A 27306-nucleotide genomic window follows, 5' to 3' on the forward strand; every position below is an offset into this window, starting at 1 on the left:
ATATCGTGTCAGATCTCCTATTTCCCGGCGTAGTACAGCAATATGACCTGGCATGGACTCAACAAGTCGTTGGAAGGACCCTGCAGAATTATTGAGCCACGCTGCCTCTGTAGCCCTTCATAAAAACTGAAGCATTACCGGAACAGCAATTTTATGCACGAAATGGCCCCTAGATTATGATCTATAAACATGCAGTGCGATTCGTGTCGGATGATCTGGCTGGCCAAATCATCCGCTCGAATTGTCCAGAATGTTCAAACCAATCGCAAACAGTTGTGGACGGGTGACATGGCGCATTGTCATACATAAAAATTCCATCGTTGTTTAGGAACATGAAGTCAATGAATGGCTGTAAATGGTCTCCAACGTAGCCATTTGCAGTCAATGATCGGTTCCATTTTACCAAGGGACCCAGTCCAATCCATCATGCGCACACAGACCATACCTTGCACAATACCTTGTTGACAACTTGGGTCCACGGCTTTGTGGGATCTGCTTCACATTCGAACCTTACGCCACATTCGAACCCTACCATCAACTTTAGCAACTGAAATCCGGACGTATCTGACCAGACCAGTCGTCGCGGGTGCAACGGTAGGGTCAAGACCCCAGAAGACGTACTGAAGGCGATGTTGTACTGATAGCAAAAGCACTCACATCGCTCGTCTGGTGCCGTAGCCTATTAACGCTAAATTTCGGTCCTAACGGATACGTTCGCCGTACGTCCCCCATTATTTCACGCAGTGTTTCTGGTCTGTTAGCACTGACAACTCTACGCAAACGCCACTGCTCTCTGTTGCCTGTGGTGAGAGGTAATACCTGAAATTTGGTTTTCTCGGCACACTATTCACACAATAGATCGCATTATACTGAATTCCCTTACGATTTTCAAAATGGAATATCCCACGCGTCTAGCTCCAACTACCATTCAGCGTTCAGACTCTGCCAATTCTCATCATGCGGCCATAACCATGTTGGGAATCTTTTCACATGAACCACTTTAGCTCAAATGAGAGCTTCGTCAATGCATCACTATTCTATGCCTTGTGTACGCCATACTACCGCTATCTGAATATGTGCACATCGCTACCCATGACTTTTTTTGTTCTCATAGTATACTTTCGGAACTATAAGTTACTCTGCACTGTTAGAAATATTACGTTACCCCATTTTGAATGGTAACTGATTCCTTAAAAGCTACTGAAGCTTTGCAAGCAGTAATTTAACCTTTGTCTAACAGAACTGAGATTGGCACCTTACCCAAAATCGGTTGTTTGAAAATAAACAGAAGCTATCTGCAAACTGAAATTCGACACTTTTGTGTGGCTAAGGATTCCATTAGGTCCCTACTGACAAATCTGTCTATTATTGTAAATGTCTACTTCTGTCTTACGGTCTTATTGTTATGTTACGGTGACTGTACGTATTTTATATAGGGGTTGGAAAAAAGCATGGAAACATTAAAAACACAATACATTTCCATCCCTAATTTGGTGTATGAAACCCGTTGATATTCAAAACAAATTCCAGTCGACTCAGAATTGGTAAATACAGATCATGTAGGGTTTTCAGGGGAATCTTATACCATTCTTCCCAGAAAATAATGTCAAGTTCTGGTAACTACGATGGAGGTGGTTACCGATGGCGCACACTGGTCTCCAAAGCATACGACAGAGGCTCAGTAATACTGAGACCTGGAGATTGTGGTGGAGAGACGGAAAGCAGCAATTTATCCTTGTTCTCGCAAAAGAAGTCCTGAACGATACGAGTTGTCTGAGTACGGGCTCAGTCGTCCGGTAACACAGCATCACCACTGGTGAACAAACATTGTACCACTGGATGGAACTGATATGCCAGAATGGTTATGTGATCCTTGACAGTAATGCGACCTTGCAGTGTAATCAAGTGGGCCATAAAATACCAGAATATGGCTGCCCAGATCATCACCCAACTGCCGCCATGTGCCGCTCTTGGGACGTGCCCTCTGCCAGAAGTTGGAAATAATGTGAAACAAGATTCATTCGAGCAAATTCCTTTCTTCCATTTCTCCACAGTCTAGGTTTTATCTCTTCGGCACCATGGTTTAATGTTAATGGCATTTGCAGCCCCCTCTTTTTTTCCACGCCCATAGCTGAGTGGTCAGTATGATGGATCGCTGTCCTACGGGCCCTGGTTCAATTCCCGCCTGGGTCGGGGATTTTCTCCACAGAGGGACTGAGTGTTGTGTTGTCTTCATCATCATTTCATCCCCCTCCGCGCGCAGGTCGCCCAATGTGGCGTCGAATGTAATATAATAAGACTTGCACCAAGGCGGCCGGACCTGCCCCGTAAGGGACCTCCCGGCCAATGACGCCAAACGCTCATTTCATTCCCAAGAGTTTTTAGAATTCCATCTTGGCGTGCAGTTTGATGCTTGTCAATATTCAGTGCTGCAGTGACTTTCGCACCTGACGTCCTCTCAGTCTTCATCATTACCCCTTCAATCACCGCCTTTTACGGTCAATGAACACACAGTTTGGTCCGCGTTAGGCCCAATGCGGATGATGTTTTTCCGCTTTCCCTGTACGCGCTATAAATATTCCATAGTTTTCCTCTAAAAACACTAAATACTTCGACTTTCGTGGTTACAGAAGCACCCTCTATACGAACAGCAACAATTTGTCCACGTTCAGATTCGCTTAGGTCAGACGTAACACCCTCACAATTACACAGAAAACTGTTCTGATCACAGCTGACGGTTGAAAGGCATTGAGGATATTGCACAGGTGCCGTTAATGGTCAGCTACAACAGTGCAGTCCACGACTGACGATTGGAAGGTACTGAGGATATTGCACAGGTGCTGTTAATGGTCAGCTACAACAGTGCAGTCCAGGACTGACGGTTGAAAGGCATTGAGAATATTGCACAGGTGCCGTTAATGGTCAGCTACAACAGTGCAGTCCACGACTGACGGTTGAAAGGTATTGAGGATATTGCACAGGTGCTGTTAATGGTCAGCTACAACAGTGCAGTCCATGACTGACGGTTGAAAGGTATTCAGGATATTGCACAGGTGCTGTTACATCTACATCTACATGACTACTCTGCAATTCACATTTAAGTGCTTGGCAGAGGGTTCACCGAACCACAATCATACTATCTCTCTACTATTCCACTCCCGAACAGCGAGCGGGAAAAACGAACACCTAAACCTTTCTGTTCGAGCTCTGATTTCTCTTATTTTATTTTGATGATCATACCCACCTATGTAGGTTGGGCTCAACAAAATATTTTCGCATTCGGAAGAGAAAGTTGGTGACTGAAATTTCGTAAAAAGGTCTCGCCGCGACGAAAAACGTCTATGCTGTAATGACTTCCATCCCAACTCGTGTATCATATCTGCCACACTCTCTCTGCTGTTAATGGTCAGCTACAGCAGTGCAGTCCACGACGGATGGTTGAAAGGTATTGAGGATATTGCACAGGTGCCGTTAATTGTCGGCTACAACAGTGCAGTCCACGACTGACGGTTGAAAGGTATTGAGGATATTGCACAGGTGCCGTTAATGGTCAGCTACAACAGTACCGTCCATGACTGACGGTTGAAAGGTATTAAGGATATTGCACAGGTGCCGTTAATGGTCAGCTACAACAGTGCAGTCCACGACTGACAGTTGAAAGGAATTGAGGATACTGCACAGGTGCCGTTATTGGTCAACTACAACAGTGCAGTCCACGACTGACGGTTGAAAGGCATTGAGGATATTGCACAGGTGTCGTTAATGGTCACCTACAACAGTGCAGTCCACAACTGACGCTTGAAAGGCATTGAGGATATTGCACAGGTGCCATTAATGGTCAGCTACAACAGTGCAGTCCACGACTGACGGTTGAAAGGCATTGAGGATATTGTACAGGTGCCGTTAATGGTCAGCTACAACAGTGCAGTCCACGACTAACAGTTGAAAGGCGTTGAGGATATTGTACAGGTGCATTAATGGTCAGCTACAACAGTGCAGTTCACAACTGACGGTTGAAAGGTATTGAGTATATTGCACAGGTGCCATTAATGGTCAGCTACAACAGTGCAGCCCATGACTGACAGTTGAAAGGTATTGAGGATATTGCACAGGTGCCGTTAATGGTCAGCTACAACAGTGCAGTCCACGACTGACGGTTGAAAGGTATTGAGGATATTGCACAGGTGCCGTTAATGGTCAGCTACAACAGTGCAGTCCACGACTGACGGTTGAAAGGTATTGAGGATATTGCACAGGTGCCGTTAATGGTCAGCTACAACAGTGCAGTCCACGACTGATGGTTGAAAGGTATTGAGGATATTGCACAGGTGCCGTTAATGGTCAGCTACAACAGTACAGTCCACGACTGACAGATGAAAGGTATTGAGGATACTGCACAGGCGCCGTTATTGGTCAACTACAACAGTGCAGTCCATGACTGACGGTTGAGAGGCATTGAGGATATTGCACAGGTGCCGTTAATGGTCAGCTACAACAGTGCAGTCCACAACTGACGGTTGAAAGGCATTGAGGATATTGCACAGGTGCCATTAATGGTCAGCTACAACATTGCAGTCCACGACTGACGGTTGAAAGGCATTGAGGATATTGCACAGGTGTCGTTAATGGTCACCTACAACAGTGCAGTCCACAACTGACGCTTGAAAGGCATTGAGGATATTGCACAGGTGCCATTAATGGTCAGCTACAACAGTGCAGTCCACGACTGACGGTTGAAAGGCATTGAGGATATTGTACAGGTGCCGTTAATGGTCAGCTACAACAGTGCAGTCCACGACTAACAGTTGAAAGGCGTTGAGGATATTGTACAGGTGCATTAATGGTCAGCTACAACAGTGCAGTTCACAACTGACGGTTGAAAGGTATTGAGTATATTGTACAGGTGCCATTAATGGTCAGCTACAACAGTGCAGCCCACGACTGACAGTTGAAAGGTATTGAGTATATTGCACAGGTGCCATTAATGGTCAGCTACAACAGTGCAGTCCACGACTGATGGTTGAAAGGTATTGAGGGTACTGCACAGATGCCGTTATTGGTCAACTACAACAGTGCAGTCCACGACTGACGGTTGTAAGGCATTGAGGATATTGCACAGGTGCCGTTAATGGTCAGCTACAACAGTGCAGTCCACAACTCATGGTTGAAAGGCATTGAGGATATTGCACAGGTGCCATTAATGGTCAGCTACAACAGTGCAGTCCACGACTGGCGGTTGAAAGGTATTGAGGATATTGCACAGGTGCCGTTAATGGTCAGCTACAACAGTGCAGTCCACAACTGATGGTTGAAAGGTATTGAGGATATTGCACAGATGCCGTTAATGGTCAGCTACAACAGTGCAGTCCACGGCTGACGGTTGAAATGTATTGAGGATATTGCACAGGTGCCGTTTAATGGTCAGCTTCAACAGTGCAGTCCATGACTGACGGTTGAAAGGTATTAAGAATATTGCACAGGTGCCATTAATGGTCAGCTACAGTGCAGTCCACGACTGACGGTTGAAAAGTATTAAGGATATTGCACAGCTGCCGTTAATGGTCAGCTACAACAGTGCAGTCCACGACTGACGGTTGAAAGGTATTGAGGATATTGCACAGGTGCCGTTAATGGTCAGCTACAACAGTGCAGTCCACGACTGACGATTGGAAGGTACTGAGGATATTGCACAGGTGCTGTTAATGGTCAGCTACAACAGTGCAGTCCAGGACTGACGGTTGAAAGGCATTGAGAATATTGCACAGGTGCCGTTAATGGTCAGCTACAACAGTGGAGTCCACGACTGACGGTTGAAAGGTATTGAGGATATTGCACAGGTGCCGTTAATGTTCAGCTACATCAGTGCTGTCCATGACTGACGGTTGAAAGGTATTGAGGATATTGCACAGGTGCCGCTAACGGTCAGCTACAACAGTGCAGTCCGCAGAGTTTGTTATCATCAGCATTTATGTTCAAGTGTATGTTTCTTGCGATGTTTCCATATTTTTGTCCAATCCCCACATTACCTGTAACTTATACCTACTGTATTTTTAGGATAATTAACAAATCTTACGCCATTTTACGCAGTCAAATTTTTTCTCTAGTTCGTCGCAAAATATTTAGGCATATATATGCGTCTATATCTACCTAAAATTAAACTGCTATATAAAACTTGCGGTAGGAAAGGAAGATGCCAGACAGGGTTTCGTAATGGGCTTCTAAGGAAATATTAATTATCCATCCTGAAATCATGGATCGATGTACCTTGCAAAACACTCATTTCACCACTATTCGAATATTACTCATTGATGAGGGTTCATATCAGGCAGAACTAATGGAGCAGATAGAGCATGCGTTTGTTTCGTAGGAGTGAAAGCGTCTCTGGAAGGCTCATCAAATGCGAAGATAGATGTTCTGTATCACAGAGTACCTTTAAGTTAAAATTTGGAGAGAGAATGACGAGAGAAGAGTCAGGCACTATATCATTTTATCTCACATACGTCGTGGGTATATCCATGATGTAAAAACCGTAAGGAATTTGTGTTCATACGAAGGTTTACCATGAGTCGTTCTTGGCGCACATCATTCATAAATAGAATGGAACCAGGAGAAATGTACCCTCTCCCAGACACCGCGATGTGGCTTGCGAAATACACATGTAAATGTAAAATGCCCACAAATGATCTCGCCATACATGCTTCAGTTTTAGCATTCACACAGTTTGTCGATACTTACCTATATTTATATTTATGTTGAAACATCCCCTTAGAAAAATTATACAAGACTGTGCTTAAACTGACACACAATATTTTTAGCGCAACGCAATCTGACTTTCAATAATCCCTACAAAAGAATGGCCCTGACTAACATTAACCTATACCTTTCACAAATCACTTACCTCACCAAAAATCTTCGTTACTCGAACTACTGCAATACAGCGAGAGCCACTACTGCCAGCTAAATAAAAGATACAAACTACGGAAGTCACTAATTACTGATAGGCACAGTTAGCAAATGAAAGATTTTAATAGAGAACAAACAATGTATTTACCTTAATAGTCATAATATATATATATCAGTTCATGACATCCATTCTTACAAATTTCAAAACTCCGCCATCTCTCTCCGCACGTCCACCACTGCTGGCGGCTCACCTCCAACTGCACAACGCTACGCGCTGTTAACATCCAGCCGCCCAACACTACGATGGCGAGTATTAGAACAATGCCAACCAGCCACTGACTGCACACAGCACAGCCAGTGATTTTTCATACAGAACGCTTTGTGGCGTTCCCAATAAAAAAACCTAGACAGCCTACTTACAACGTGTGTCAGCATTTCGGGCAAAACAACTATAAAATTAAAAATTAGTCGGAGAATTATGTTACGGTATTCACGATCCGACGTTCCCTTAAGCAGTCATCAATCGGAATGCCTACTTGTTAATTTTCAATTTTTACTCCAGTCGCGCAGGTGTTTACTAAAGTTGCACATACTTGATGTTTAACAAATTACTCCTGAGTTGTAAGTACAATACGCAAGTCGAGTATTGTACTAAGTATATAATGTTTACGTGTGTGGCGAAACAATTTGTGTAGTGAATCACGTAGGAAAACAGTGACAAAATACAATGTGCAATAGTGTAATTTTACTCAACAGCTCCGCCATTACACGAATGAAGCAAGTGAATTCACAAGGCGATAAAATTGCTATGATATCATACGTAACCAGCAACAAGAAAAACCGGCAAAGAACATCACTGATATCGATTTCTGGCCATCCACTGCCCCCCTCACTCATAAATGCCACACTAGCCACTACAGTAACGAACAATGGACAAAAAGTTCTAGATGATTTTAGTTCAAGACAATTTATTTTTAAGTAACATTTCTCTCAATGTATGCGAGTATAAACGCCTAATGATGAACAGAACATGTTCGAAAAACGTTGTATTATGTTAGATTAAACATAAAACAAAGAAGTGACTGGTAGCAGAAATTACAAATAAATAATAACAAGTAAAAGACAGTATAATCTATGGCATATGCGCGCGTGCAATTCGCTGAAAAAGCTGAGGCGAAACGGGAGCATCGATTATGTTCTGAGGACAGATTACTATAGAGGAAGTGTGTTGGCAGCTTGCGCGGTGCTTTTATAACCTGTTTGACGAGCTTTTCAGCTGGCGCACGTTGGCTGAAAATTGTCGTGTGGCCGTGCTAGGGTTTCTCTTGACGTCGATTATTCCTCTTCCTGTTCCGAAGACTATTAGAGAGATCAAAAGCAACGTGGTATTGTAGGTTTTTCATAATTTGTTAGGAGGTTCGTTTTCGGAGATTGTGTCCTCGATTCGAGCTGCGACTCGTATTGTTCGCCAGAGCTGCAGTGGACAATGGGCAAGCGCAGACGGGGGACCGGCCACAGCTCTACTGAGAGCTTCTGCAGGAGCTTGCTCTGTGCCTGTGCCGAGCAAAAGGCCATCGCTCGGGTTAAAACATTATCCTGTGTTTGATACCACTCGACGAGAAAGCACTAATGTCAAATAACTCATAAACTTAAAGGTAAAGCACCCGGGGAGGACTCTTTAACTGGCGAAATGTGGAAAATTGCAGATTCTGAAACAGTTACGAAGCTGCATTGAGTCTTTAAGAAGTCTGGAAAAACAATCAATACCAGGAAATGGGAAAACAGCATTAATTTATCTAAAAGAAGGTAAAACTTACCCCAAAAACTGTAGAGTAATTTCCATCATTCAAATGACTTAACATATTCTTTCAAAAGCATTAAAAAACACTTGGAGGAATGCACGATACGTTTTGTCCTGTCTTATTCACTACTAGCTACGATCACATCACCGTCTTCAAAATCGAAAAATGTCAGTTGTAAGAGCTTCAAATGGCATAAATGCTATTTAACTGCGATAGTATACGAAATTGCTGACTTCAAAACACGCAGTTTCAATACATTACATTATTCTTGGAGTAATAACGGTTCCTTGTGTTGGATATGACTTGTTGTGTGATATTTTCACACAGTACTCATTTACTTTCGAGCAATAACTATGCGATAGCTTATTTGACAGATGTACCAGCGATTTTGTATGGTTATAGCCAAAGAAATAAACAAAAATGGTTGTATTCTGAAAGTAATTTACATATAAAGTTACTTTAGATTCTAATTTACATATTAAAATGTAATATGATGCATGTGAAGAAATGTGTGAGGTGACGTGACTTTTGCCATCCAGGGGTATCGCCACCTTAGACAGTGTCACTCGCTCCACCCACCAACTACTTTCGACACATTTACCCAAGACGCTTCTTAAAGGAAAACAACGAACCAACAAAAATGGTAAACAAGTCTGTAACTTTTGATTAGCTTAAGATGTTTTAGGAAAAATATTATATACACTTGGTGCTAGTGGCTAGAGAACATTAACATACTGTTTAACTACAAAGGACAGGATATGTAATCACACACATGCACATAAAGGGAGTAACATATGTTGTGATCATTATACGGTCATTGCAACAGTAACAATGATAGCGAAGTGAAAGGAAGACCAAGACGTCACTGTGACGTACTTTTTGGAACCATAAATTATGAGAAACTTTTTCAAATTCAGTTTACAGAAATATGTGTTAGACTCTTCAAGTGTTCAACATGTAGAGAAGGAATAGAAAAATAGATAAGAATGCATAAAAAGGACGACATATGAGGCACTGGGATAAATGAAATTACGATAAAAAGGATTGAGGATTGGGAAAGAAAATATCGTGAAGGCCGTTGAAGAATAAAACAGAGGACACAAAACACTCCTACAGCATAGAACACCAAATGTTGAAGATGATTATAAGCATAAATGAAATCATAACGAACAAATAACTAGGCTAGAACGCCAAAAGTCATGGGACCATGTTACAAGTAAAGTGGAACAGAAATACATGGAAGGTTAACTAATGGAACAGTTAAATACATCAGGAAGAGATATACTGCAGAAGAAAATGTGATTATTAATCATCAAAAATATCAATGGGAAGAATTTTATAAAAAAATGTGGCAAATAGAAGATTCAGAATTGAAGAAATAGGAAAACACATTATGTAAATGTGGATTCACAGCAGAAGAACGCAAGCAGCTTAAAAAATATGGGAAACAGGAAAGCATATGAACCAGATGGTGTTAATATCGGGCCTAAAGGGATGCCAGTTCCTTTTGTGATATTAAATTACACCATATTTATTGAATGTTGACGCAGGTGTAATATCTTGAAAAGTTTCGGAAGTGGTATAAATTTTTAAAAGAGAGCAAAGAAACAGATGCGACAATCAGAGGACTCTGCCTCCTGAATTTGGCTCACTAAATATTTGCATAAATAATTAACAATCATGTAAAAATCATAACATAGATTCTCCTACAAGAAGAAAAAAGTGGACTGTGGGAAGGTCGTTCATAAAGGAAAATATATTTACCATAAAAATAATTTTAGGGACTCGAGAAGTCAGTTCAGAGACACATACCTTTTATTGACTTCTAAAAACTTTTGACACTGTGAATGAAAAGAAACTTTGGGACATAATGAATAAAACTGGATATCACATACATCTTACTGAATCTGTAAAAAGCTTATAGAAGGACACGAAAATATTAATTTAAGTGGGCAATAAAAAAATAGTAATAATAGCCTTATCCAGCGCTGTAGCCCCTCACCGACCTACCTTAATGTGTATGTAGATGATCCGATTAAGAACTGGAGACAGGAAGTAAATCCGGGTAGACACGTTAATAGAAATATGTGTGTTATGTATGTTAATATCCTTACGCATTCAGAATGTAACAATTCTGGATGTAAGCGAATACGAGCTAAAAAGTAATGTATAGCCTACCCATCAATTAGAGCGGAGGCAAAATAATGGTAAATACCCCAGCCACGGAAAAATAATAGTAGATAATACCCCATTTCTACAGTTCACAACAACCTTTATTTCTTTCATATATGCTATAAGCTGTAATACTGACAGTGATATGTAAGATAAGGCTAACAAATACCAGTTAGATGTAGAATGATAAAACATTCCAAAACTAAATACAGAAAGCAATAATATAAGAAATTTATAATACAAAGACTATACCTATATTGCTATATGGAAGTGAATCGTGGATCCTTAAAAAACTGTTAAAAGTAAGACACAAGCAGCAGAAATAAGGTTTCACTTGAAATTTAGAGGTATTACCAAAGACGGCCACATAAGAAACGCAGATATTAGAAATCAACTGGATATTTATAATAAAAATGAAAAGATGAAAAAATAAAAGTTTACGGAAACATCACCTGTTATGATGAGTTTAGTGAGAATCCCACGTCCTGCTACGCTTTATCAGTCGAGAGGAAGAAGCGACGTACGAAGACCAGGAAGGAGGTGGCAGTGAAAAGTGGAGACGGAACAAGCACTAGGTTCTGCCCCTTGTTGTGCAGAAGGTTTCCAAGAGGCTGTAAGGTTGTCATTTATCATCCACAATATAGTTCTTCAAAGCAGATAAAGAATAATCCGTTACAATTAATAGTTTCAAGAAGGCAGTAAATTACTTCACCAGGTTTCTTTGTATCTTGAAGGGATTTGACTGTGGTCTTTGCATTGTCTGTTTTTCTCTTTATAAGTATAAAATGCAGACCGCGGAAGTAACTTTTCGGCTGCCAACGGCTAATGGTCAGTGTGAATATTTGCACGTCATGTTCTTTGTATACCAGATACTGACTGCCAATTTCAATGTGAGGCAGAACAAGGGTTTTCCATTGCGAGTAGAATGATGAATAACGTCTCTGTAGCACTAAAAGGTTTTGTTTAAAATAAAGCCATTGTAGTTCTAAAAAAGACATATGATTTTTTACACCAAGAAATACACCAAGCAGCATGACTTGATAAAGTTAATTATTCATCAGGAAAATCTGGAATGAGGGAGGAAATGGCAGATGATTAATGACATTCTTGAAACATTTTTGGCTGAAGTATTCACTACCGTGTGTTCACCGCTGTGATCATTTCACGGAAACAAACAGTGCAGCGTCGACAAGAGGCACGTAAATCACGGCAGACACAGTAATAGATTTTTGGCCGTGTAGTTGGTAATTCACTTTGGAGACACAAATTCTTTCTCCAGCGAAGCGAGGAAACATAAAGTCATTGCTAGGGCGCAAGGTACAGCACCTGACATTCACAACGGAGGATAGAAAAAGTTGTGAACAGATTCCAGTCTGCTGCAATGTGACTCTGAGGTTAACGATAAAGCAAAACGGCAAATAATTATTCATAATATTAAGACTTTCATTCTTCCCAGTCGAATACAGCTGCAGTCTCCAGCAAGAGCATTATAACGGGGTAACACCTTATAGATGTGATACTCCAATTCCATATTGCTATCCAAGACGAAATCCTAGAGTTTTCCCGCTTCCTTCCATCTTTATCATCAACCTCTCTCGGGCTTTTATACCATTCTCCTGTCCGTTTTCCTCCTGCTACATGCTTCACCGTTGGTAGCAGTTACACCCAAGACGCCTTGCGTTTCATTTTACCTTATCCTAGTTTTTTCTGTGACCGATATTTTTTTACCTAACTACATCTTTTTCTAGCAACAAGTCAACGATTCCTATAGGCCAAGTGACCGTGCATTGTCTTGGTGAAAAATAGCGTCTGGGGATCTTTCAGAAATGGTGTGGCTTCGGGTCGCAATATGTCATTCACGTAGGTCCCACTTTCTCATGGTGCCCTGTATACACGCCAGCTGTGATTTGTGGTTGTAGCCAACAGCACCCCACATCATAAGGCCTTCAGATGGTGCTGCATGTCTTACGCCGATGCAGTTACTGTGATGCCACTCGCCTTGTCTGTGGCGAACCAAACTGCAGCCATCATTTTCAAACAAACAGAACCTGGATTCGTCCTAAAACACTATCTGATGCCATTCATGTGCCAAACGCCGTCATTCCATACACAATTGCAGTCTATCATGTTTGTGCGTATTTGTCAAAGATAGGCGGAGAAGTGGACGACTCGCACGTAGCTCATACTATGATAAGGGGCGACGGATCTTCACCACTGGTAGTGTACGATGTGTTACACTGTTACACTGCTGCGCCAGAGCCGGGGAGGACGTTCATCTGTCTTGCAATGCCGTTCAGATCAGATGCCGATCTTCTCTAAGGAGGGGGGAGGGTCTATGTGGTGTGACCTGACCTATTTCCGTAGTGGTCTACGGGCTGCCATTCTGCACACACCCGTTGCACTGCCGGAACACTTCGCCCCATAGGAGTATCCACTTCCCAAATGAATGCATCACATTTTCTCATGCCAATAATGCGCCGTCTTTCAAACCCATTGATTTGAAAGCACGGTTCGCGCATACGACTGCGAGGCATTCTGCACGTCTGCTCAAGTCACACTGACCCATTACCTTCGGTTTAAAGCGACAACGTGAGCCGCAGGCACATTTTGCCAGGAGGTGGTGTTGCACCGCGGTATCGAAGTTGACCTTGAACCCGCGAGCTTACGTGGTTCAAATGCAGAACTCACTAATGTACATGTCATGAGAATATGAACTTGAAGTCGTTCAAGGTGTTCTGGTTCTGAACATCAGTGCACAAAGTTAGAAACTGGTTAGATGACTTCAAGGATATGGTTTGGTGTATTCTTTCGTGAAATGTGATATGCAGGTTTAAAAAAATAAAAGAAGAAGTTCTTTCGTAGAGCCACATGACTTTAAATCGTAGAAAATCCTAACCTCAGAGTATCAGACCATAAGAACTGAAATATTTGACAAGTGGAAAGAGCTTCAATTGCGACTAGAGAAATTTGAAACAATCGATAATACTGTTCAGTTAGAACAACATAGGTGATTTGAGACGTAGAAAGTTGCATTAACTAGAGTTTTTGATTGTGTATTTAGCCGGGCAATCCTTACGCTTGTGTTGACACCCAGAAAATAGGTGTGGAAGAGATAGCTGCGGAAATTTCCTTGAAACATTCACGCTACTTGCTAAATATAATCCAGGTGCGATTCATCATCTTAAAGTTCAATAAACAGACAGCAATTTTATGCTTGTTTTGGAAATCAAACTGCCTTTTCCTGCTGCTATTTATTTTATTTAATCCATACGCGTTTCACCTTCTACTGTTTTAAGGCATCATCAGTGGGCTCTATAATGATACAGTTATGTTAGTTATAGATTATCAAACAGTTCACTTCGCGATTTTTTGTAAGAAATGTAATTACTTACGATTTGGTGATTTTGCGTTTCCTCACATCTGGTCTGGAGGTCGCACTACCACTTTTATCACTGTACTATATTCACCTCTTCGTGTTTTCGCCATCCACACACTGTTCAGCATGTTTGTCACTCTTTCTTGTGGTGGACTATCGTTCTTCTGTCACTCGATACAACTATTTCGTCGTACACTTCTTTTCACAGCGTAAATATTGCGACTCCATAAACAGAAGTTATGTCATGCGTCACCCAAATGGGTAGATCTGGTACAGAGTAATGTTCGGTTTGTTATAGTCTGCTTGCAGCGAACTATGAGTACGACAAGGCGGTTTGCAATTTTAAAAAAATGAAGGAAATAAGAGAAAAGAGAGTCTGAGAATAAATTTAAATACGCACACTGTTTGTGTGTTTTCAGCATACACTGTGTTTCAGTTTACAGTTGTTATTTGCTTATCTTTTCATTTAAAGTTGTCGAAAATGCATTCATTTCTAAGTTTTACGATGCGAATGTTGTAAATCGTATCGTAGTGAAAGTCGAAAAGGCTTGTGCAGAAAATGCTTTGTTCTAGAGTTTTCCACAGACGTCACAACCGTCTCGCGAAACTAAAAAAAACAAAGCTTACTAGCTCAGCTCCATTACTTTATATTTATCACCCTTAACAATTCTGACCGAACGAGGTGGCGCAGTGGTTAGCACACTGGACTCGCATTCTGGAGAACGACGGTTCAAACCCACGTCCCTCCATACTGATTTAGGTTTTCCGTGATTTCCCTACATAGCTGCAGGCAGAAACCGGGATGGTTCCTTTAAAAAGGGCACGGCCTCCTACCTTCCCCATCCTTCCCTGATCCCCTGAGGCCGATTACTTCGCTGTTTAGTCCCACCCCTCCGAATCAATCGTCCTCTGTCAAACAGTCTGATGCATTCAAAATAAATTTCATCGGCGACTTCCATAAATTCACATAACAAATGGGTAATATTTAATGTTTATTGTTCGCAGTATTAGGCCAGTTAATTACACAACACATTTAGCACAAACTTGTTGATTATTTTAACAATTTTTTGAAAATCTGTGACAATGGTGCAGGCCCCCTCCTAATTCAACTCCGAGCTCTGTCATCAAATAATTCTATGTACCCGTTTCACAACGTTCAACAACAACTGGGACACTACGAAGTCGCTTTTCGGGTTTGTGGGTGAGATTTTTTCTAGTATCTCTTCCAGTTCGAAGCACGTTTCTTTCTAGTATTCTTTTCAGTTCCAAGCACGTTGTTCTTGGCTGGAAAGGGAAATACAAGACAGACAATACCAATTTATGTACAGTTGGCTACAATTTAACAGATATATAAATATTTGACTCTGAACTTCATACCTGTATCTTGCCGACACCGTTTACAGTATATTGTAAGGGGATTATCGCAACAACTTTCATCCAACAATGGAAATACTAAATTTTGACAATAATGGAACAGAATAGGTAATGTGATTTTCATATGCTCTTTTTTCTTCATAGGTTTCTTAGTCACGCTGTTCTCAACACACTCCACACATTCAGATTCCTGTCATTTCATAACTGCAATACCAGATCGGATATTCCAGCGTTTCAGTTACTTTCAAGAATATGTTATATCTCTATCTGTTTCTCTCGCCATAGTTTCCCTCTAGGCATACACCAGATGTTTTCCAACCGATTAATATTAAATCAATATCTTACTCACACTGTAAACTATACACACTTTCCTCTTCCTTACACTGTACACTTCTGTTTTCTTTATTCGATCTCATCTTTTAACGTTACCCTATTATGTCCGGTTCTTTCTCCGACCAGTTAACTTCTTCACATTTGATTCCGTCTGCACCACTGCCATACGTTTTTGCGGGGACCATCACTAGACTGTAATGAGGAGAATGTTTGACTCTGTCATTTCTACAGCTCCATCTATTTGTTACTATATCAGTTACTATTGTTCCTATTTTTATTATTATTGTTAAGTTGTCAGTTTATATGCAAGAGAGTGCCTGGAAGTCTTAACATTGTCTGGTGAAATACATAAATAAAAAATAATAATAGGTATGTATGGTATTGGTTTGCACTTTGTGCGCTATAGCTTTCTTAATAATTTTTACGAGCTGTAAGAAGAAACATCTATACACCGTACACTGCAGCTATTTTTTTCAATTTTGACGTTGTACTTGGGGAACAAAGCAACTATTGGATAAGATCAATTCAGAACGGATGACATCGCCCCAACCTTTCATGCAGTGTTAGAATATTCCAGTACAGTGTGACAGCGTACTGCTAAATGTCACGTGAAGTGCACTTCGAGTAAAGATGCGCTCTTGACAGAAGAGCTGCCCTCATGGCAAGCAAACAAGATAGTGGGACCACGCCAGGAGTTTGCCCCCAACCCTCTAGTCAGAGTAACTATTTATGAATGTATGAGCACACTGGAATAGCAGTGTAGAACACAGTATGAGATGGGCGTGTATAAAGGCGGTATCCGGCACTTCAACATTAACAAAAAGTAAACAGACGGGTGAATTCAGTTGACTCCAGTATTAGTTCACCGTAGTAGATCGATGAACAACAGAGGGCTGCACGCGTTCCGTTATCGAATACTGCACAATTACTGAAATTATGAAGTTCTCAGTGGTCTCAGCACTTCTCCATTAGTTTTGTAGTATTCATCGTGTACTCGTAATAATAATAATAATAAGGATAATAATAACAATAAATGTAATAATAATAATACCCGGAAGTGAAATGCGAACGAAAAGCACTTCAGACTAGAACGAAACAGAAGCACTTGAAACGTGGTGCTACAGAAGAATGCTGAAGATGAAATAGGTCGATCGAGTAACTAATGAGGAGGCACTGAGTGGAATTGGGATAAAAGGAAATTTTGTGGCACAGCTTGACTAAAAAAGTGATCGGTTAATAGGCCGTATCCTCAGCTACAAAAGAAAAGCCAGTTTGATGATGTAGAGAAGAACGAGGTATGAATACAGAAAAAGCTTCAAATGGATTAAGTTGCAGTAGTTAATCGGAAGCGAGGAGGCTTGCACAGGTCGCAATAGCTATATCATACCAGTCTCCGGACTGAAGACCACAACAACAATAATCACAATAATAATAATAATAATAATAATAACAGAGTTTTACGAATATTAACTTCCTACCGCAACTCAGAGCAGTATCCACTACGTGCACATAAATTTTTTGAAAACGTGTATACGTACTCGTAACGAACCACCGACAACTGCAGCGAAATGAATCGACTGAAAGCTGGAAAGCCCATACGGAATTCCCAATTAAACGTTCTAACTTTGATTAGTTCATAATTTCAATTAATTCTGGAAAACAAAAAGATATCATAAAATTAAAGCCAGAAACAAGACAACCGAAATCACTGTAATGAAATGGAATAATAAGCTAAATTAGAATCTCCTGGAATTTATAAATGAACAAGTAATTTAGGTGCTAATTTATTAATGTTTATAATATTTGCTAAATAAATACAAACATCATTTCTGGTAGCTCCAATACATTACAAACTGTCACTTTAAAAAAAAATTCGAAGATGAATTTAAAACGCATTATAAAAAGAATTTTTGACACAAAATATGCCCCCCGCCCCCATGCCGATTCCAGCTTTTCGTGAAGCAATAGTGTTGAAGGTTCAGCAAAAAATAACAATGATAGGTATTCATTTTTATAACTCTTGAAGCTTTTGTTTTAATCCGATAAGCGGTACCTTCATGTTTCCAAAATATTCTATAATAATGAATAAAATTAAAGTGGTATTAGAAGATACTGGACAAACGTCTTGCTTTGTCATCCTTTCGACCGGATGGCACTTTGGCTCTTTGCATATCAACATAACTGATTATGTATTCGTAACACCTCTCATTGGGTCTTATTAGACGGAGTAAAAACATCCGTCATGGTCAAAAGGGATTCGAATTTGACCCTCTGCCTAAGAGCCAACGATGGTCTACAGTAGACTATTAAGACGGTATAAAATGCAAAACTTTAGTGCTGCTGTTTGGCATTCAGTTATTGTTTTCATAAATGTCATACTACAAATTTCCTAATTTTTGCTAGAATTTCGTCATCGACTTAGAGAAATCTCTTCTTCTGGCAGAGTTATGCGTATGTGAAAATGCTAGAACGATAAAAGGAAGGAGGAGAAGGGTTTCTTCTCCCGTCGACCACTAGGTTATTAGAGACGGAGTACGAAGTACAAGCTTGGAAGCGGGAAGAATGAGGTAAGAAATGGACCTTGCCCTCTGAATGGTACCGTGCTGGCGTTTACCTACATCGGTTTAGGGAAATCACGGCAAACTTAGTTCTGGATGGCTATGGCGTCCTACCGGATACGAATCAAGTTGCCTTACCAATGAGTCAACTCACTCATTTGAAAATATGAAGTTAGTCCTCTGTTGAATGTCAGTATTACTTAATACACCTCTCTCTAAAAATAATTGGATGATCAGACTTATAAGTTGAAGGATGGAAATACCATATCACTGCCACAGGACAAGGTCTAGCATGACCGTTTAAGCCGGCCGCGGTGGTCTCGCGGTTCTAGGCGCGCAGTCTGGAACCGTGTGACTGCTACGGTCGCAGGTTCGAATCCTGCCTCGGGCATGGATGTGTGTGATGTCCTTAGGTTAGTTAGGTTTAAGTAGTTCTAAGTTCTAGGGGACTAATGACCACAGCAGTTGAGTCCCATAGTGCTCAGAGCCATTTGAACCATTTTTTTTTTTTTGACCGTTTAAGGATCACGTCAACATTTCGGTCGACGACTGTTTTAAAATGTTTCATTGTTTGCTAACAGGCAAACTGTGGACTGTGACATAACATTCTAGGATTTCTAAAAAAAAGTTGTAAAATTTCAAAATGATTGTAGAAGCTATTCAGAGAACAAACTAGATGTTATTGTAGATTTCTCAACGTAAGAAATTTGCAGTTTAACGTCTCGACGACAAATAGGTCATTAGAGACGTGCCACAAGCTCGGATTTGGAAGGGATCGGGAAGGAAAGCCGTTGTGCTCTTTCAAAGGAACCAACCCTACATTTAGCTTAAGTGATTAGGGAAAATCACCAAAAACTTAAATCAGTATGGCCAGGCAGGTATTTAAGTGTCGTCTACCAGAATGTGAGTCCAGTATGTTAAACAGTGCTCCACTTCATTCGTGGATTTACCAATGTATTCTCGTATATAACATTCTGGGAACTTTCTGACAGTTAGAAAGGGATGTACAGAAATATTCTAACGTTAGTGTTGACTCTGACACATTCTAAGAAAAAAGAAAGGGAAGGAGATTGGTACAGGTAATGTGTACATACAGACGGACAAATTATTACAGTTTCAGAAATTATGGATGATTTATTCAAGACATCAGGACATAGAATATCAGAAACCAACGAATAATGTGTTGGTCCACATCTGATCTTTATACACGCAGTTATTCAGCTTGGCATTCATTGATAGAGTTGTTGAATGTCCTCCTGAGAGATATTGTGCCAATTTCTGTCCAACTGACATTTTAGATAGCCAAAATCCCTACCTGACCGGAGGACCCGCAATGCTCCAAACGTTCTCATTTGGCGAGTGATCCGGTGACCTTGATGGCCAAGGCATGGTTTTGGCAAGCACGAAGACAAGCAGTAGAAACTCTCGCCATCTTCTTCACTGGTCATCGGGACTCCGTTCGAAGTAGGACCAATCACTGAAGAGAATGCTACTCCAGTCAATGAGGTTCCAGACCGAAGGCATCTCTAGAGACTTCATGGACAGCGGTGGGATACCAACCTGACTATCGCCCGACATATGGCCCGACAACCAGGAGCGATTCTCTGGGATGCCATTTCTTTTCATAGCAGAATCTGTCTGGTTGACATGCGCGACACCCTTACAGCACACGTCGACGACATACTACGCCCCGTTACGTTGCCCTTGATAGCCAGGCATCCTGGGTTTGCATCTGGGCAAGATAATGCCTGCTCGCACACGGCGAGAGTTTCTGTCACTTGCCATCGTGCCTTACTTTGGCCAGAAAGGTCGCCAGATCTCGTCCCAATTGAGAACATTTGGAACATTATGGACAGGGCCGACCAACCATCTCGGGATTTTGACGATCTAACAGCCAGTTGGACATAATTTGGCACGACATCCCTCAGGGGGACATGCAACAACTCCATTAATCAGTTCCAAGCCGAATAACTGCTTGCATAAGGGCCAGAGGTTGACCAACTCATTATAGACTTGCTTAGTTTCTGAAGCTCTTTCTATAAAATTAATCATACATTTTTTTTCTGGAACTGTAGCCATTTGTTTGTCTGCACATGAAAATCACAGCTACCGATTTCCATCCCATTCGGACAATTCTTTCGTGGTGTGTCCTTCTCTTGGTCGTAAGAGTTTATTTTAGAATGATTTTATTTACGGTGAATCAGAAACTATTCATGGGTGTGATTTTTCTCTCAGTCTGAAGAATATTATTGTAATTATTATGGATACAGCTTGATCCGGAAAGTAGAAAATACTGGAAATCAGTGTGTACACAATATTACAGCAAGAGCAAAGCTCTAGTAGCGTCTAAAATCTCAGCATTGGAAGCTTCAGCAGATGTGATGGAGGAACATGCAATCTGTGGTCAGGAACGTGAATAAGAACTAACCAATAAAAGGATACCGCATGTATTAAAAAAAAATAGCTCTGAGCACTATGGGGCTCAACTGCTGTGGTCATTAGTCCCCTAGAACTTAGAACTACTTAAACCTAACTAACCTAAGGACATCACACACATCCATGCCCGAGGCAGGATTCGAACCTGCGACCCTAGCAGTCGCACGGTTCCGGACTGCGCGCCTAGAACCGCGAGACCACCGCGGCCGGCCCGCATGTATTCGTTTAGTGCTAAGAAGTAAAGGCGAGCATCTCCCTACTGGGGATAAACATCATTCCCTTATCATTGAAGGAAAATGATTAATAATGTCGGACCAATCAAGTCTAGAAATTTGAGACAGAGTTTACCATTGCACAGTAAGACTTCAACTACCTTATTCTTCTATTATGTGGGGATGCGCACAACACTAAAAGATTTCCTGCTGTGAATGTATGATCTTTAATTTGCAGTACACCTATAGGGACAAACAAGAGAACTGCTATGAGCCATCGTCTCCGGCAGACATTCATGGTCTGAAGATGATCTGATAAAAAGATCGAAATCGGTTACCATTAAAAAAGTTAAGCGATCAAGACTGCTTCTAGTTTATTTATAATAATTACAGTTCGCTGTGTTCCTATATAAGAACTATGTTCTTTAAAATGTTACCTTCTTCTTCTCCTGGTTTCATTGAGATAGAAAATATCTCAGTGCGTGCTGTAAAGCGTGTGCCCCCACCCAAAAAAAAAGAAAAAAACGGGAGAGGAGGGCTAGAAGAAACTTATAATATTATTTTTACATTCAGGAACATAAACACTGCAACAGCTAGAACAAACTATACTGACAAGCTGTTAGATCATATAGTGTCACTGTCGCGTCTCCCCATGTAGTTTGATTTTATATACAGTTTATGTTGCACAGCACGCTGATTATTGTTGCGAACACAAAAAATAAAATGCGGTTTCTCGCTACTGGTTTCTGCAGCTGAAAATTTTAACTTTGTGCCCTCTGATCTATTATGTGGGGATACACACAACACTAAAAGATTTCCTGCTGTGAATGTATGATCTTTAATTTGCGAGACTATGTTCTCATAATTTTGAGCTGGCTTGTTAGAAATGGAACACTGTATCATTACTGTAACTGATTACGAAATTAAACATGTCATCCTCTCCTTTCGTCTCTGAAATGCACTGAAAATTACTCTTATTATACACACAGAAGTAGCAGTATGCAGGGTTTGCCAAACATAAAAGCTGCAGTGGATTTTGTTTAGTATTTGAACACTACTGATTGCCACGGCTAACAAGAGAGCATGAAACTAAAAATAAAAATTGATTTTAATATTACTAGCCAGACAAGATTTCAACACAGCAGTCTTTGATATCGCACAAGTAAAGTTTTAACACTCTAACTTTCGTAAATTATTTACGCCACTGATATTGTACATGTCCATCTGAAAATAACATAATAAAATCTACAATTCTCCTCAGGGTTCTTCGGGAATCTGAAAGAAATAATTTTAATGTACCATTACCTGCTCGCTTAGTTGCGGGAAAACTGCTTTCATTCAATTATAGTCTGAATTTGTCGCGGCAGCGGCTTCCGCGATCGTGGCGGAGCACTGCGTCACGGAAAATTCTGAATTCACTGAAAACGACTAAAAATGTGGAATGAAATACTGGGCAAGCTACCTACAAATTATTACAAGCATTTTTTACAATTTCGATATTCAAAATCAACATAAAGTTCAAAGTACACATCTTTTTCATACATCAGTATCCAATGTCGTCTTTCTCTATAAAAGAACAAAATAAAGCTAACTAAGTGTTAGAGAGAAGGTCACAGGCTTTCACAACATTCACGATGGCCGTGAATTACGGACTGATAAGCATATTATATTGGTCGAATAAAGATTTTGTAAATTACCTCCTTTGCTGATGAACTGAAATTATTGAGGTTTCTTCCAATGAAATCTGTCCGGCATCTGCCTTTCATGCGATCAGTTTCACGTGGCCGTTCCACTTTCCGCTCTCCGCACCCATCCTCCTAGAAATTTTATGGAAGTGGCAGCTTCTAGTGTTTGTTCTGCAATCGTGTAATCATACAGCAATGGCTGTTTGTGTATAAGCAGAACGCTACATTTGTTCGTGTTGTTGGTCAACCACCATTCCCTCCACCAAGCGTCGGTCCTCTTTAGATCTTCCTGCATTTCGCTTCAACCCACTAGCGTTGTGGCTTTTCATCCGCAAAAAGCCTTATGGAAATTCCGATATTGTCCAATATGTCATTTATATACAGGAAGATTATAATTTAAAACTTTCAAAACACTGTAGAAATAGCACCATTGCTCAGAATGTCGGAAAACTGCAACGGAATATTATCGGAGAAGGGGGGAACGTATGGCAAAAGAAAAAAATTGTGTGAATATTGATCAATAGATGGCGCTGTATGTGTCAGAATAAGTAAATGAAAATACGTGTCATGCACACGACCCACTGCAGTTGATATAAACACGGCGGGTACACGGCTTTTTCTTCTTTCACGTCTGCTACGAAATGGTTCAAATGGCTCTGAGCACTACGGAACTTAACATCTACGGTCATTAGTCCCCCAGAACTTAGAACTACTTAAACCTATTTAACCTAAGGACATCACACAGAACCCAATCATCACGAGGCAGAGAAAATCCCTGACCCCGCCGGGAATCGAAACCGGGAAGCCGGGCGTGGGAAGCGAGAACGGTACCACACGACCACGGCCTGCGGACGTCTGCTACGTTCGGCATGACTGTCTCAATACGGGACCGCGCTTTGTATGTAAAGCTGTATTACAAGAATGATGACTGTGCACACGTCACTCTGCAGAAGTTCCGGACACTGAAGGGTTTGAAAAAAGGAGGTGGTCCGATGACTGCCGTGAGTGTGGAGAAAATGATTCGGAAATTCAAAAAGACAGGTTCTTTAGGGGAGCAACCTAGCAGAGGGTGGGAACAGATTGATTCGACCTCAGTGGAAGCAGTGGCCACAGCAATGCAGGAGGAGACGAGTGGTGGTGTGAAAACATGTAGTGCACGGATAACTGCCCGAACATGGGATACACCCTACGGAACATCCTTCTTTGCTATCCATGTGCACGAGTTGCTTCCTGTTGATCTGCCACAAAGGGAGACCCTCGCTTTAGAATTTCTTACTCGCATGGAAGTGGACACTGATGGGCCGTGGAAGATTTTGTGGATAGACGAAGCCCACTTCCATCTGACAGGATATGTCACTGCACAGAATTGCCGAATATGGACAACGGAAAATCCACACCCATACCAACCAGTACCTTCATCCTGAAAGATGACTGTGTGGTGCGGTTTACAGCATCATTTACCGTAGGACCATATTTTTTCTAAGAGACAGGTGCATCCGGTGCTGTTGCCTGTCCCGCCACTGGTAATCGCTATGAGTGTCTTTTGAGCAAACACGTCAATCCAGTTCTCCAACAGTGTGGATGTGTGGATGGGATCATTTTTATGCAGGATGGCGCACCTCCTCACATTGCAAATCCAGTTAAGCAGCTGCTGACGCGCTATTTCGGAAATACTAGGATTATCAACCGCCATTTCCCTACGGCCGTCCTGATCACCTGATCTAAATACGTGTGACTTCTGGCTGTGGGGCTATCTGAAAAGTGTTGTGTTCAGGTTTTCTATTGAAAACTAAGCTGCATTGAAGGCACACATTGCGCAAAATATGGTTCAAACGGCTCTAAGCACTATGAGACGTAACACCTGATGTCATCAGTCCCCTATACGTAGAACTACTTACCTAACTAACCTAAGGACATCACACCATGCATGCCCTAGGCAGCATATTGAACATGTTTTGCGCCAGTCACACGGAAATTAATAATCCGATTTGATTTTGATGGATGCTTTTTATGCGGTTTTTGGCCTTAGGACGATTAAAAACCGATGTGGAGTGATGTTTTTTATGCGGTTTTGGACTCAGGACAATTGAAAACCCATTTTTCCCATCCGATGTGATATGACCTCACCGTGGTGGATGGCCTTCGTAACTAACAGTATCACACGTGCACACCCATGCACACAGAGTAGTACAGCTTGTTTAACGTCAAACGTACTCTTAGGCATTGTTATTTGATTCGTTTGTAGTCGAACACTATTAAATTATGATGCTTACAGCGCCATCTATTGCCACATTTTGTAACTATTTATTTTTCTTGTGCCATACTTTTTCTCCCTACTCCCATAATATTACGTTGCAATTTGACGTCATAGTGACTTATTTCTACAGCGATTTGAAAGTTTAATAACAATCACCCTGGATATTGCTAAATGTAATCTATGACGCTCGCTTGGGTCACACCCGAAGATACTTTTACGTCTGAAGATTTCCTCCCGTTCAGAACGACATGAGGTGTTCTGTTTGCCAGTAACTCTGCAGTCCCATCACATAGTTGGTCTGATATTCCGTAAGCTCGTATTGCAGTCAGTAAAGGAATCGTATCGAACGCTTTACAAGTCAAGGCACACAGTATCCGCTTTCTGACAAGGGGAGGCCAAGACGTTCGGATCACGAATGTACTTAAAATTTTGTAAACTTTTAATAGTCCATTAGGACAACATAATGTGCAAGTAGTAAGGCATACTACGTGGGCAATTTCGAGAAAATCACAAGAGAATTTGCACGTGTCAGTGGTGTACGGGTCCGGGCGACCCTCAGAACGAGCTGTCTGTGGCCATGTGGTTAGTGCTCAAGCTCTGTAGTCGGTGGATCGCTGGATCGAGTCCCGCTGGTGTTTTCTTATTTTATTTTATACTTTTTCAACACTAGGCATAATATTTCGTACATATTTCATTTGAATAGTAATATGATGAAAAGACGCGTGTATTTATACGAACAGCCAATGAATTTCCAATGTCATTTGGCTGTTAACTAATTTTTACTATTACAAAAAATATTATGCGACTTTTATTTCTACTGGCAAGTTAAAAACTTTGCCAAGCGCCTTCTGATTTGTTCATAACTGATTCAGAACGAACGAGAAACTACTTCTCGTGAAGATGCATTTAAAATACATCCAATCGTGCATCGCCAGTTTTCGGCACAGATATTTATGGAAATGTTATATTATGCGTGGTTTGCATCAAATTGTCTGAAGAAAGAGAAGTTTTTCAAAATATCAACGAACTACGTTTTTCCTTAGAAACGCTGAAGATTCCTTGTGCGTGCGGGAAAAAGCAGATACGTTTCAAGTAGTAGATGCCGTTTTAATTTATGTTTTCTGTGTATGTATAAAAATATTCTGCAACTTATAATGTCAAAAGCACGTCCGAAGATTAATTGTACGTTACCCTCATGGCCTGGCATATTGTGACTCTTTGTATTATTGAACAAAGTTATTTACACCTGTATTTATCATGTTTGGCTTGGGGTTCCAAGCCTGTCCCTCATCCTTGAAACCTGTGTCTGTACATCGAAGTGTCCAAGTGCAAAGCAGAATGAGTACCTTACCCGACTATATGTAGATGAGATTTCGGAAATCACGACAGGTATATGTTTTCAGAAAATCTTTATGCGTTTGGTGGTTTATTTGTCGATGATTTTTACATACATCTGTTGCAACAATAAAAATTAACAACAATCAAATGGCTCTGAGCATTATGCGACTTAACTTCTGAGGTCATGAGTCACCTAGAGCCAATTAAAACTAACTAATCTAAGGACATCACACACATCCATACCCGAGGCAGGATTCGAACTTGCGACTGTAACGGTCGCTCGGTTCCAGACTGTAGCGCCTAGAACCGAACGGCCACTCCGGCCGGCTAACAACAATCAAATAATATTGTAAATTCTATAAAATTTCATCCAGATACAAGTGTCTCTACATCATATTACCTTTAAAATGTAATATGTGTAAAATAATACTACTAGCGTTGAAAAACATATAAATTAAAAAAAGGAAACTATTATGTCTCCCTGCGCATTACCAAATATTATGTCCAGCCTCGGTAGACAATCGAAACAAACAAATCATATTAATTAGTTTTACTAGAAAAAAATAAATGACAATACTTAACTTTGACAATTACACAAAATTGTGGCAAGCAAAGGACACCATACGAAATAATGATACTTCTGCAGTATAACAATTCTAAATCTGTGCTACAGCGAACAGTAGAAGCGATGTAGCTAGCGTCCAAGTGCCTAATCTCGAACCTGCTATTCAGTTGGGCCGTCGCCAGTGGGTCGCGGCGCTTATGTCCTGTCCACATAGGAGCCACTGCTGTTGCGTTGTCGTCCTGGAGGGAGGCCCAGTCAGTATGCAATTGGCAGACCTCTCCTCACAGCCGTCTTT

Source organism: Schistocerca gregaria, chromosome 5 (assembly GCF_023897955.1).
Source record: "Schistocerca gregaria isolate iqSchGreg1 chromosome 5, iqSchGreg1.2, whole genome shotgun sequence".
In the NCBI taxonomy this organism is placed as follows: Eukaryota; Metazoa; Arthropoda; class Insecta; order Orthoptera; family Acrididae; genus Schistocerca; species Schistocerca gregaria.